Source organism: Rhinolophus hipposideros (assembly GCF_964194185.1).
Source record: "Rhinolophus hipposideros genome assembly, chromosome: 23".
Classification (NCBI taxonomy): Eukaryota; Metazoa; Chordata; class Mammalia; order Chiroptera; family Rhinolophidae; genus Rhinolophus; species Rhinolophus hipposideros.
The window spans coordinates 6787075-6799864 of NC_138069.1; positions in this window are offsets into that span (position 1 = coordinate 6787075).

The following is a 12790-nucleotide window of genomic DNA, read 5'->3' on the forward strand; positions in this document are numbered from 1 at the left end:
GAGCATTTTCCCCCGTTGCCCTTTATTTTGTCTTTTAGAGCAGTGCTATCCAATCATAATATAAAATATCCACATGCATAATTAAAAATAGTCTAGGAGCCACATATAACAGGTGAGATTAATTTTAGTAATATATTTGATTTAACCCAATATATCCAAAATACCTTTTTTTTTTTTTTTTTGTATTATACTAAGCCTTCAGAATCTGGTGTGTATTTTACAACTTACCCCACATGTCTATTTGGACTAGCCACATTTCAAGTACTCAATTTCCACATATGGATAGTGGCTACTGTATTGTAAATGCAGTTCTACAGCATTCCAAAGATCTTTTTAATAGATATATTAATTATATTCATCTACAGATTTTAGGAATTCATTCAACAAATATTTATTGAATGGCTCTGGACCAGATACTACAAAAGATAAACAGGACATAGCCGCTGTTCTCTAAGAATACACAGTTTAATTGAAAATTAATTTCATCACTCTCTGGAAGGATGTGTGTGTCTGGGGGAGGTTTTTGAGTTCCAATTTCATGCCTATAACACACTGGAATTTGTGACTGAGAGATATCTCCGAGAATTTAATGAATATATGTTTCTCAAATCCTATTAATAAGGCTTTGCTGGCACCTTACCATTTTGTTCCTAATAAAGGACAAATTCTGTCCTGCTGAGTCCTGGAAATCCTAGAATAAGCCCTCAATTTCTGAGCAGTTAGAACATAAGATATTTCCTATCAGTTGGGGACATGGCCTCTACATTGCTGAGTAAAGCAGACCATTGAGATGTCAGCAACAGTTTTTGTTTGGCCTCCTGCCTCATTAGATTATTCATTATAGGTTAAGTGAAGCCAACTTAATTAAGGTGACTCAATTAAATTCATCCCAAAAAGTAGGAGCAGAAGTGAGAAAGGTAATACCCACATCCATTAGTATATATTATAGCTCCTTAGACTTCTGCTAGGGATATTTAGATTGATGACACAACGTAAAGTTTGGAGGCAAAGTTCTGCCTTACATAAGTCACAAAGCCCATCTCATGCTCTTCAGGGAGACCTGAGTACAAACTCTGATGCCACCATTAATTGATTGTGTATTTTGGCAAGGAAACCTCTCTAAGCCTCAGTTTGCTCATCTCTCAACTGTAAACAGACTAAAAGTCCCTATCTCACAGGGTCATGGCAAGGATTAAATCATTTTTTACAAGTAAATCAGATTCTGTCACTCTCCGGCTCGAAAGTTTCCATTGGCTTCCCATTGTCCTCAGAATAGAATCCAAGCTCCTTTCCAGGGCCTACAAGGCCCTGTGTGATCAGGCTCCTATTGCTCTTCCGGCCTCGTTGCAGGGAACTCCGCTACTCCTCCTCGTTATTCTCATAATCCCTCGGGGACTTTGCCTTTGCAGTACCCTCTGCCTGGAGCACTTTCCTGGAGTTCTCACAGGGCTGCCACCTTTTGACATCCAGATCTCAGCATATGTAGGCTGCATCCTCAGAGGAGACCTAAACGTTTATGTTTTCTTCAAAGCACCTAAATCACTGGATGATATTATCTAGTTTACCATTTGTCTCCCAGCTCTGCCCTCCATGAAGAGAACAGAGGCCAAGTTGGCTTGGGCCACCACTGAGTCCCAAGGGCTAGGAACTGCACTGGGTGCAGAGTACAAGGTCTATAAATACTGCGACCGGCTAGATTCTTAGAGCAAAGACCTTACGGGTGTGGGTGGACTTATGAAAACAAAGCCATGGGAACTAAATCGGGAAATATAGCTACTGCCTGTGGGATAGAGAGGGATGGTTTTTAATTAGAGCATCTCAAATCAAAAGATAAAAGGACCACCTCAGTGTTGGACGCTGGGAGACAGAATGCTGATAACAGTTGTCCTTTAAAACAGAGATATTTTATTCCTCTTCTAAAACCCCATGTTCATAAAAAATTACATGATTTGTACACTGTGAACAAGTTCAAACCACACCTCAGTTAGCTGGATGGGAAAGGGAGGAAAAGCAGGAGACCTATTTAAAGATGGTTTAAATAACCCAGATGCATTTAAATTGTCCCCACACCCTTAGACTCTGTCTGCTTCAGGGGAGGAGGGAGCACGTGTCCCAGGGGACGTAGTGTGATTACCACTGAACTGAGTGATTACCATCTGGACACATTGGGCTCCTTATGCCTGGAGATGGAGGGGTTACCACGCTGGCAGTGTGGTAATGCTCCTGATTATGAGGGGCCAGGGTTGCTGTTCCACACAAGAGTTAGGAGTAGTCTCTGTGGAGCCCCGGGGGTTCACTGGGACCTCCCTTGGTGCTTCCATACCCAGTGATAGCAGAAAATAAGCAATTACAACATGACAAGGGCAAGGTAACTAAAGGTTCAGATCCTTCAGAAAACAAAGTCCGGATCACTAAACTGGAAATCAATCAGGCCAACCAAAGTAGTAGCCAAGAGCGAGGGACTCTAGAATGAGTAATGGAGGAAGGAGATGATATGATTATCGCTAACAGGATTGGGACCAGCTGCAGCCGCGGAGACCTATAGGTTGTTACACTAACTCACTGTCTCGCCTTAAGTGTCTACAGAGATTGTGGCTGGCTACCACATTTGAGAGAGTTTTGTTAATGAATGATTAGATTGGTACCCACCTCTTGGAAGGAGTGAGGGCACTTTGTTCCCAAACTAGTGAAGAACCCATACTGTAGTATGAGTCCAGATATAATGAGAGGAAATGAGCAGCATTGAGTGGAACATTGGGGTGTACTGTATCAGACATCTTTTAATGTTTTGCCACCAAGCTTTTCCAGTCACACCTGTCCCCAAGGCCCTTGGCCACTTGATTCACCTCAGTCACTTTCGTGGTGACCAACTCGACATGGATTCTGTTTAGCCACCACCATGATGATCAGCTTACCCTGGCACAACTCTCATGCAGGTACCTCACCTCATGCAGGTACCGCAAGTCTCCCGCCTCCCACACCACATCCTGCCTATTGTGACTGAAGCATGAGATGCCATGGATCAGCACAACTGGCACAATGCTGCACATCGGGCATGCATAATCCAGACGTGCAGGGGAATTTATGCCCCCTGAGGCCAAACTCTGACCAGTAAGAGATAAGATCCACCAATAAAAGCTTCCCGCTTCCTGTCCTGTGATGAGCTGTCTTGAGATGCAGTCATTCATTTGGTCTCTCTGAAGTTTCACCCCAGACCTCGGGATAGAGGGATGCACTTCCTGCCAAGCAGTTCCCAGCTCCTTGTATTTGCCCTTCCCTTTTCCTCTATTCTTTCATGCCTGGTTCCTTGGCATTGCCCTTCCCAGGAAGGTATAAACATGGAAGGTTTTGATTCCGGCTGTGTTTTCTGTTGAACCTGGGCTATTGCACTGTATATCAAGTTGGTGGCTCAAGCACAGAGAAAATAATTTCAAGTGAATTCAAGCACTATATCAATAAGTAATTTGCCTGTATATTCCCTGTAGGTTGTGTCCCCAAAACAGAAAGAACAGCAAAGAAATCTTAAATGATGTTCAGTAATCACAATGTTGGTGATAATACCGACGTTGTTATTTATAAATACACATGTGTATTTTATATATTTTATATATACATGTAGCTAGGTATAGATAAGACAAAAAAGGAGTCATTAGGTTATGCATTAGACAGTGATTTTCAATGAAAGAGAAAAAATTTAAAATCAAAGAGATTAAGTAAAGATATGGTAATATTAACTTTGAATTTGAAATATTAATAAGAACACAATATATTTTTCTCTTTCAAACAGAAAAATATATTTCCTAGTTTTGTTGACTGAAGAGGTCTATGAGAAATAATTATCTCCAAAAGAGTCCAGAGACTGGTTTCTAAATATAATTTCCCACTAAAAGATTATAGAACCCAGGCAGCCGGTTGGCTCAGTGGTTAGAGCGTGGTGCTCATAACACCAAGATCGCTGGTTGGGGTCCCACATGGACCAGTGAGAAGCAACGGCTTGAGCTTGGAGCTGAGGGGCCGGTCGCTCAGTGGTTAGAGCACAGTGTTCATAACACCAAGGTCACCGGTTTGATTCCCACATGGGCCAGTGAGCTGTGCCCTCCACAACTAGATTGAAAAACAATGACTTGACTTGGAGATAATGGGTCCTGGAAAAACGTACTGTTCCCCAATAATCCCCAATTAAACAAAAAGATTATAGAACTCTTGGAAGAAGTGATTGATTCCAGTCTGGGGTGAAGATGTGCAGCATGAGCCAGGTACACCTTGCTGTACCAGAAAGCAAAGATGCTGTCAAATTATTACAAAGGGCCAACGATGAGAAAATTTAAACATTAAAAAGTATGACTATCTCTTCTCCACTGAATTGCCTTTGCAACTTCGTCAGAAATCAATTGCTACATATGTATAAGACTTTTTCTGGACTCTATTTTTTGTCTTGATGCCAATACCGCAGTCTTGATTATTGTAACTGTACAATAAATCTTGAAATAAGATGTTAGTCCTCCAACTTTGTTCCTTACTAAAGTTATTTTGGCTATTTTAGTTCCTGCTGGAATTTTTATGATTGTGATTGTACTGATTATAGACGAATATGAGGACAATTTACATCTTAATGTTGCGTCTTCTAATCCATGAACCAATATGTCTCTCAATTTATTTAGATCTTTAACTTCTCTGAGTAATATTTTGTAGTTTATAGTGTATGGGTCTTTCATATCATTTGTTAGATTTATCTCTAGATATTTATATTTTTGATGCTATTGTAAATAGCATTTAAAAATTTTACTTTCCTCTTTGTCATTGCTAGTAAATAAAAATACAGTTTACATTGTATGTTCACCTTGCCTCCCACGACCTTGCTAAACACATATTAGTTCTAGTAGCTTTTTTGTGGAATCTAGTTTCTACATAAGACAATCACGTTGCATGTATATAAAAATAGTTTTAATTTTTCCTTTTAAATCTGGATCTCTCTCTCTCTCTCTCTCTCTCTCTCTCTCTCTCTCTCTCTTTCTCCTTCTCTCTGTCTTTTCTTTATTGCACTGTCTAGAACCTCTGGTACAATGTTACATAGAAGTTATGAAAGCAGGCATCCTTTTCTTACCCTGATCTTGAAAGAAGAGCATTTAGCCTTTTCTCTATTAAGTTTAATGTTGTTAGCTGAGTATTTTCAGAGCTGTCTTTTATCAGGTTGAGGAAGTTCCTTTCAGATCTTAGTTTGCTGAGAGTTTTTATTAGGAATCGATTTTGGATTTAGCCAAAGGATTTTTTCTGCATTGGGATGATTACATGGTTTTTCTCTTTTGATTAGTTAATGTGATGAATCACATTGATTGAGTCTCTAAAATTCTGGTGGGTGGACGGGTGGCTCAGTTGGTTAGAGCGCGAGCTCTAGGCAACAGGGCTGCTGGTTCGATTCCCACATGGGCCAGCGAGCTGTGCCCTCCACAACTAGATTGAAGACGAGCTGCAGCTGAGCTTCCAGAAGGGCGGCCGGATGGCTCAGTTGGTTAGAGTGGGTGCTCTCAACCACAAGGTTGCTGGTTGGACTCCCACAAGGGATGGTGGGCTGTGCCCCCTGCAACTAACAACGGCAACTGGACTTGGAGCTGAGCTGCGCCTTCCACAACTAAGACTAAGATTGAAAGGACAACTTGACTTGGATGAAGCCCATGGGTCCTGGGAAAAACACACTGTTCCCCCCCCCCAAAAAAATAGTCCTGTTCTCCAATAAAGTCTTGTTCCCCTTCCTCAATAAAACCTAAAAAAAAAAAAATTGTGGTAAAATGTACAATTCAGTGGTATTTAGTACAACAATGTTGAGCAACAATTACTGCTATTTAGTTCCAAAACATTTTCAGCACTCCAGAGGAAACCCCATACCGGTTAAGCGGTCATTCCCCATTTTTCCCTCCACCAATCCCTGGCAACCACTAATCTACATCTGTTTCTATGAATTTGCCTATTCTGGATATTTAATATGCATATAATAATACAATATGTGGCCTTTGTGTCTGGCTTCTTTCGCTTAGCACGCTTTAAAGGTTCATCCATGTCGTAGCATGTCTCAGTGCTTCTTTCATTTTTATGGCTGAATAATATTCTGTTGTGTGTATATACCCTTTTTTTTTTTATCCATTCATCAGTTGATGGACATTTGGGATGTCTCTACTTTTTGGCTACTGTTAATAGTGCTGCTATGAACATTTGTGTTCAACTTTTCGTTGGAATACCTGTTTTCTATTCTTTTGGATACACGAGTATACCTAGGAGTAGAATTTCTGGGTCCAACGGTAATTCTATGTTTAACATTTTGAACAACCACCAAACTGTCTTCCACAAGGGCTGTACCATTTTAGGTTCCACCAGCAAGGTGTGAAGATTCCAATTTCACAACATCCTGGCTAACACTTATTTTCCTTTTTTTAAAAAAGTTATAGGGGTGGCTAATGGCTCAGTTAGTTAGAGCACAAGCTCTAAACAACAGGGTTGCCAGTTTGATTCCCACATGGGCCAGTGAGCTGCACCCTCCACAACTAGATTGAAGACAGCAAGCTGCCAGAGAGGCCTCCGGATGGCTCAGTTGGTTAGAATGCGAGCTCGCAACAACAAAGTTGCCGGTTTAATTCCCACATGGGATAGTGGGCTGCATCCTCTGCAACTAAAGATTGAAAACGGTGACTGGACTTGGAACTGAGCTGCGCCCTCCACAACTAGATTGAAGGATAACTACTTGGAGCTGATGGAGCCTGGAGAAATATACTGTCTCCCAATATTCCCTAATTTAAAAAAAAATTGTAGTCACCCTAGTGGGTGTAAAGTGGCATCTCATTGTGGTTTCTATTTGTATTTCCCTAATGAATAATGATGAATAGCATCTTTTCATCTCATCTATTTCCCAAATGAATAAAGATGAATAGCGTCTTCTTAAGAGAAATGTCCATTCAAGTGCTTTGCTCATTTTTTAAATTGGATTGTTTATCTTCTGGTTATTGAATTTGTAAGAGTTCATTATGTATTCTCGATACCAGACCTGTATCAGATATATAATTTGCAGATATTTTGTCCCATTTTATAGGTTGTTTTTTCACTTTCTAGATAGTGTTCTTTGATGCACAAAAGTTTTACATTTTGATGAAATCCAATTTATCTATTATTATTTCTTTTGTTACTTGTGCTTTGGTGTCATCTCTAAAACTCTATTGCCAAATCCAAGGTTATGAAGATTTATGCAAATGTTTTAATAGTTTTATAGTTTTAGGTCTTACATTTAATTCTTTGATCTATTTTGATTTCATTTTTGTATGTTGTGTGAGGCAAGGGTGCAACTTTCTTCTTTGGCATGTGCATATCCAGGTGTGCCAGCAATATTTGTTGAAGAGACTATTCTTCCTCATTGAATGATCTTGGCATCCTTTTTGAAAATCAACTTACCATTGATACATGAATTTATTCCTGGACTTTCAATACTATTTCACTGATCTATGTCTATCTTCATGCCACTACCACATTATTGATTACTGTAGGTTTGGAGTAAATTTTGAAATTTGGAAATGTAAGTCTTCCAACTTTGTTTTTTGTTTTTCAAGATTGTTTTGGCTATCCATGGTCCCTTGAAATTCCATATGAATTTCAGAGTAAACCTTTCCATTTCTGCAAAATGGTTATTGGGATTTTTATAGAGTTTGCATTGAATCTGTAGACTACTGTGGACTGTATTGCCATCTTAATAATATTAAATCTTTCAATCCATGGCCACTGAATGCTTTTGCATCTATGTAGGTCTTCTTTAAACTCTTTCGGCAATATTTTGCAGTTTTCGGTGTACAAGTCTTATACTCCATTTGTTAAATTTATTTCTAAGTATTTTTTTATGCTATTGTAAATGAAATTGTTTTCTTTTCTTCTCTTTTTTTTTTAGAAGAGGGAGAGGGACAGGGAGGGGGAAGAGAAAGGGAGAGAGAGGGGGAGGGAGAAAGGGAGAAGAAAAGAGAGAGGGAGGCAGAGGGAGGGAGGAAGAGGGAAGGAGAAGGGAGGGGGAGGAGAAAGGGGGAGAAAAGGAGCAAGAGGGAGAAAGATGGGGGGGTAAAGAATGAGCTAGGGCTGCTTGTTGACGTCACTCGAAATTGTTTTCTTAATTGCATTTTTGGGTTTTTCATTGCTAGTGTATAGCAATATAACAGATTTTTATGTGGTGATCTTATGTACAGAAACCATGCTAAAATCATTTATTAGCTGTAATAGTTTTTTTATGTGTATTCTTGAGCGTTTTCTATATATAAAATCACTTCATCTGTGAATAGAGATAATTTTACTTCTTTTCCAATTTGTATGCCTTTTATTTCTTTTTCTTGCCTAATTGCTATGATTAGAAAGTCAAAAAAAAAAAAAGAAGAAGAAGTTCCAGTACAATGTTGAATAGAAGTGGCAAAAGTGAGCATTCTTGGGTAGGAAGGTTTTTAGCTACAAATTTTATTTCTTTAATAGATGTATGGGTATTCAGGTAGTTTATGCCTTTCAAGGAAAATATATCATAGAGCTCAATGTAAAACAGAAAGCTATAAAACTTCTACAAGAAAACATTGGGCAAAAATCTTTGTGACCTTGGTTTAGGCAAAGATTTCCTGGATACGATACAAAGACATAATCCATAAAAAAACAAATTGATAAATTATAACTCATCAAAATTTTAAACTTCCACTCTTCAAAAGACATTATTAAGAAACTGAAAAGACAGAGAGAAAATATTTGCAAATTATATGTCTGATGAAGGGCTTTAGTCAGAAAATATAAGGAACTATCAATACTCAGTAAGTAAACAAACAATCCAATTTAAAAGATTTAGGGCTGGCCCGGTGGCTCAGGTGGTTAGAGCTCCATGCTCCTAATTCCGAAGGCTGCCGGTTCAATTCCCACATGGCCAGTGGGCTCTCAACCACAAGGTTGCCAGTTTAATTCCTGGACTCCCGCAAGGGATGGTGGGCTGTGGCCCCTGCAACTAGCTACGGCAACTGGACCTGGAGCTGAGCTGGTGGCACCCTCCACAACTAAGATTGAAAGGACAACAACTTGACTTGGAAAAAAGGCCTGGAAGTACACACTATTCCCCAATAAAATCCTGTTTTAAGATATACCATAAGATTATTCTAACTTTTGTTGGTAATATATTGATATTGGTTCATTAATTGTGACAAATATATTATACTAATGTAAAATGCTAATGGGGGAAATTGGGCATATGGGAACTATAATATCTGTATTACCTTTCTGTAAATCTAAACCCTTCTAAAAAATAAAAGAAATTCTTAATGATAAAAATAAAAGTTAAACTTACTCTAGTACTCAGCACTATAAAAAGGAATGAACTATTGATACATGGAACAACATAGATGAATCTCAAAAGAATTGTGCTGAGTAAAAAAAGCCAGACAAAAGAGAGTGAATATTGTATGATTCTATTTATATAAAACTCAAGGCGATACATAAAGCACATTAGTGATTGCCTGGGGGTGGCAGAGAGGCAAAGAGATAAGGAAGAGAGGAGTTACAAAGGGCACAAAGGAAGTTTTCAAGGTATTAGATATGTTCATTGTCTTTATGGTGGTGAGGGTTTTCTAGGTGTACCCACATGTCAAAATTTATAAAACTGTGAACCTGAAATATTCCATGTCAATTATACGTAAATAAGGTGCTTAAAAAGTATAATGTCTACGATGAATTCAAACACATCAAATATGTATAAATCCAGGAGTTCATTATGATACCAAAAAGAAAACAACCCACCAACAAATAGCTTGTTGTTCACTTTTGGAGACTGCCAGCACATCAATTCACTTTTCTGAAAGCTGGTAAATTAAGAGAAACACTTAAACATTTATATTACCTCTCCTCTGTGAACTCTCCTTCTGGGTAAGCAGATGGATAACGAGTGAAAGTAACTAGTGAAAGTCTTTAAGAATTTCCAGCTAATGCAGAAATAGTGAAAGAGAATCACCACAATTTTTCAACCCCAAATAGTTATTGACTCAGATAAAGATGACAAAGGCTGCCAAAATTTGAGGTAAAAGCCCGATCTGGAACTTTATTATTGAGGGACCAGGCTGCCAACACCTAAAGCTGCTGATCAATCTTCACATCACTAAGAGGCAACTAGACACGATGTGATATCTCATGTGAGGCGATGGACCTTCCCAACACCATGTATGGAGCACGCTTGCAGAAAAAGTCATCTGGCATCTCATTGAGTCTCAAGACCAGGATTTCTTGACATGACTGACATTTTGGGCTCAACAATTCTTTGTGATGAGGGGCTGTCCTGTGCATTGTAAGGTGTTAAGCGGCATCCTCAGCCTCTACCCACTAGATGGTAGTGCCTCTCCTGCAAATTGTGACAGTACAAAAAGGTCTCTAAATATTGCCAAATGGTCTCTGGAGGGCAAAATCAACCGTGGTTGAGAACCACTACTCTAGATCTGACTACCAATTCAGAGGAAATAATAAAGGTTCCGAAGAGCATGCTAAATGCCACTACAGGAATATGACCAGAAAAATCCACACTGAGAAAAACTCTACAAAACAATAGATTTTCTTCAACAACAACAAATGGCAAGGGAAAAAAAGGGGGAATATGTCCAAAAAGATTTAAGAAAGAAACATCCTTCAAGCCAGTGGGCTAGGAAGCTCCCCAAAGTTAAATGTCACCACCCATGGAGAGACTGAGGTCCCAAGACACTCCAAATCAGGCAAACTTTAAGGAGGAGTGGGGTATGGAATCCTGTACCATAGAGACCAGCTTCTTGCCCAGGACAAGGGATTAACAGACTACTAGGAGGGAAACACTCCAATTCACACCACACCAGGGAAAGGCTCCTCAAAATGCTAATTTAGAACTGTGATTCAGGGTTTGTTTCACTGGCTTTTAGCCTGCAAAAAAGGCAAAGGGCAGACCCGCCTCCTGGACACGGCCTGTCAGGGCAGCTTCCATGCAGGGCTTAGGCCCCAGGCGGGACTACCTTTTAGGGAGTAAAAATGCTGGAAGTCGAGAGAACAAGAAAGGCATTAAGCAGATTTTAGAAAAGAAAATGTCAACTTCATGCTTAAGGAGAGAGTCCTGAAGTAGGCAGATCCTTTAGCTGGATGTCCCTACAGCATTCAAATGGCCTTGAGGGCCTGAATCTTCTAAGCAGAAACAGGCAGTTCAGAGACAGACGTCCCAGGAAAATCGTGAAATTCCAAGGTCAACAGTGATGGTGGAAGCATCCTCCCTGACATGCCCCGTCCAGCACCTGCCAGGATGCATCATGGGTGCTAGAAACCTCTGAATGCCATCTGCATCTTTGGGGATGTGTCAGCCAGAAAGTCTTCCTCCAACTTCTTCTGAAAAGAAAATTTTGTTCGAAGAAATGTCTCTATCCAGTTTCAGCAACTCCGTTAACTCTCACAGAAGCACATCCTCTAAGGAAGATTAATTCTGCTTTTTGTAAGCAATGATATTTATTTATCCTGCACCAATACATTTTGTTAAAAAAGAAAAAGATTAAGAGGAGATTTTTCTATTGACCATGAAGAAGTAACAGTGTTCAAAATTATCTTCCCACTGTAAACAACTAGAAAACTGGACAAAGTGTGTGAAATAATTATTTTCAGACATTAACACAGGTAGAACAGAACTGTGATTCCCTAAGAGAAGAGAAACAAACAAGTATGATTCTCCAGGCTTTGTACCTGAAGGAATGTTAAACTGCTGAGTACGAAAGGGGCACCCAAACAGAGCCCAGTGGTCTCAAGAGTCAAAGAGACAGAGATAGGAGTTTGGGGATGTTGAAGTGGCTTGAATTTACAGGACAGAGTACTAGAGGGAAGGCAGCTAGGCAAAGCAAGAATTCTAGAAATACACATAAGAGATGCCGGTGACTTTTTGGCCATATGATAATCTGCATGTGATTATATGATCTTATATGTAGAGAACCCTACAGATCCCACAAAAAAACTGTTAGAACTAATAAATGAATTCAAGAAAGTAGCAGTCAACACACAAATTTTAGTTGCATTTCTTCACATGAATAATGAACAATTTGAAAAGGAAATTAAATCAGAACTCCCGGTGGAGATCATAATGGGCAGGCACATAGCATATTCACTAGTCCTCTGTCTCCACAAAATCTGGAGTTGACATTTAGGACAGGTCTGTTAAACAAGCAAACTTTCCAGGTCTTTTCAGCACCCCAACCTGTAGTTGGGGGAATGAGGAAGAAGTGTGAAATGAAGGTGGAGAGGTGTGCTTGGACCAGGTTGAGCAGGGCCTTAAATTTCTTTCTTTCTTGTTTACACTACTAATGATATTCTAATCTAAGAGTGAAACCTACATCAAAGTATTACTGAGCAAGACTGAAAGGCTCCTTCACCCTAACTCTACTGCCACACCCCCACCCACTAAGGGAACTGCTACCACAGCTTGGGGTGTATCTTTCCTTTTTCTCTTCCAGTTCCTCCTTGATGTTCAAGTTGCAAATCGGAAAGAGAAGATCCCAAAGCCCCTCCGGGTTTCCTGGTACCCCGTTTCAATGTCACAGCACCTGCACACGGGCTGTGAGGGCCCGCTTGCCATCTGCTGGTCTGATAGATTGTCATCTCCCCATTGCCAAGGCTGGTTTTTGCTACGTTTTGTTGCCCTAGTGCTTGGCACAGCACCGGCAGGGAGGAGGCGTTTGGACACTGTGTGGTGAGGGTGACTGGGTGGGAGCTGGCAGGCTGCCTGGATGAATTGTCCGCCTTTCTCAGGCTGGACGTT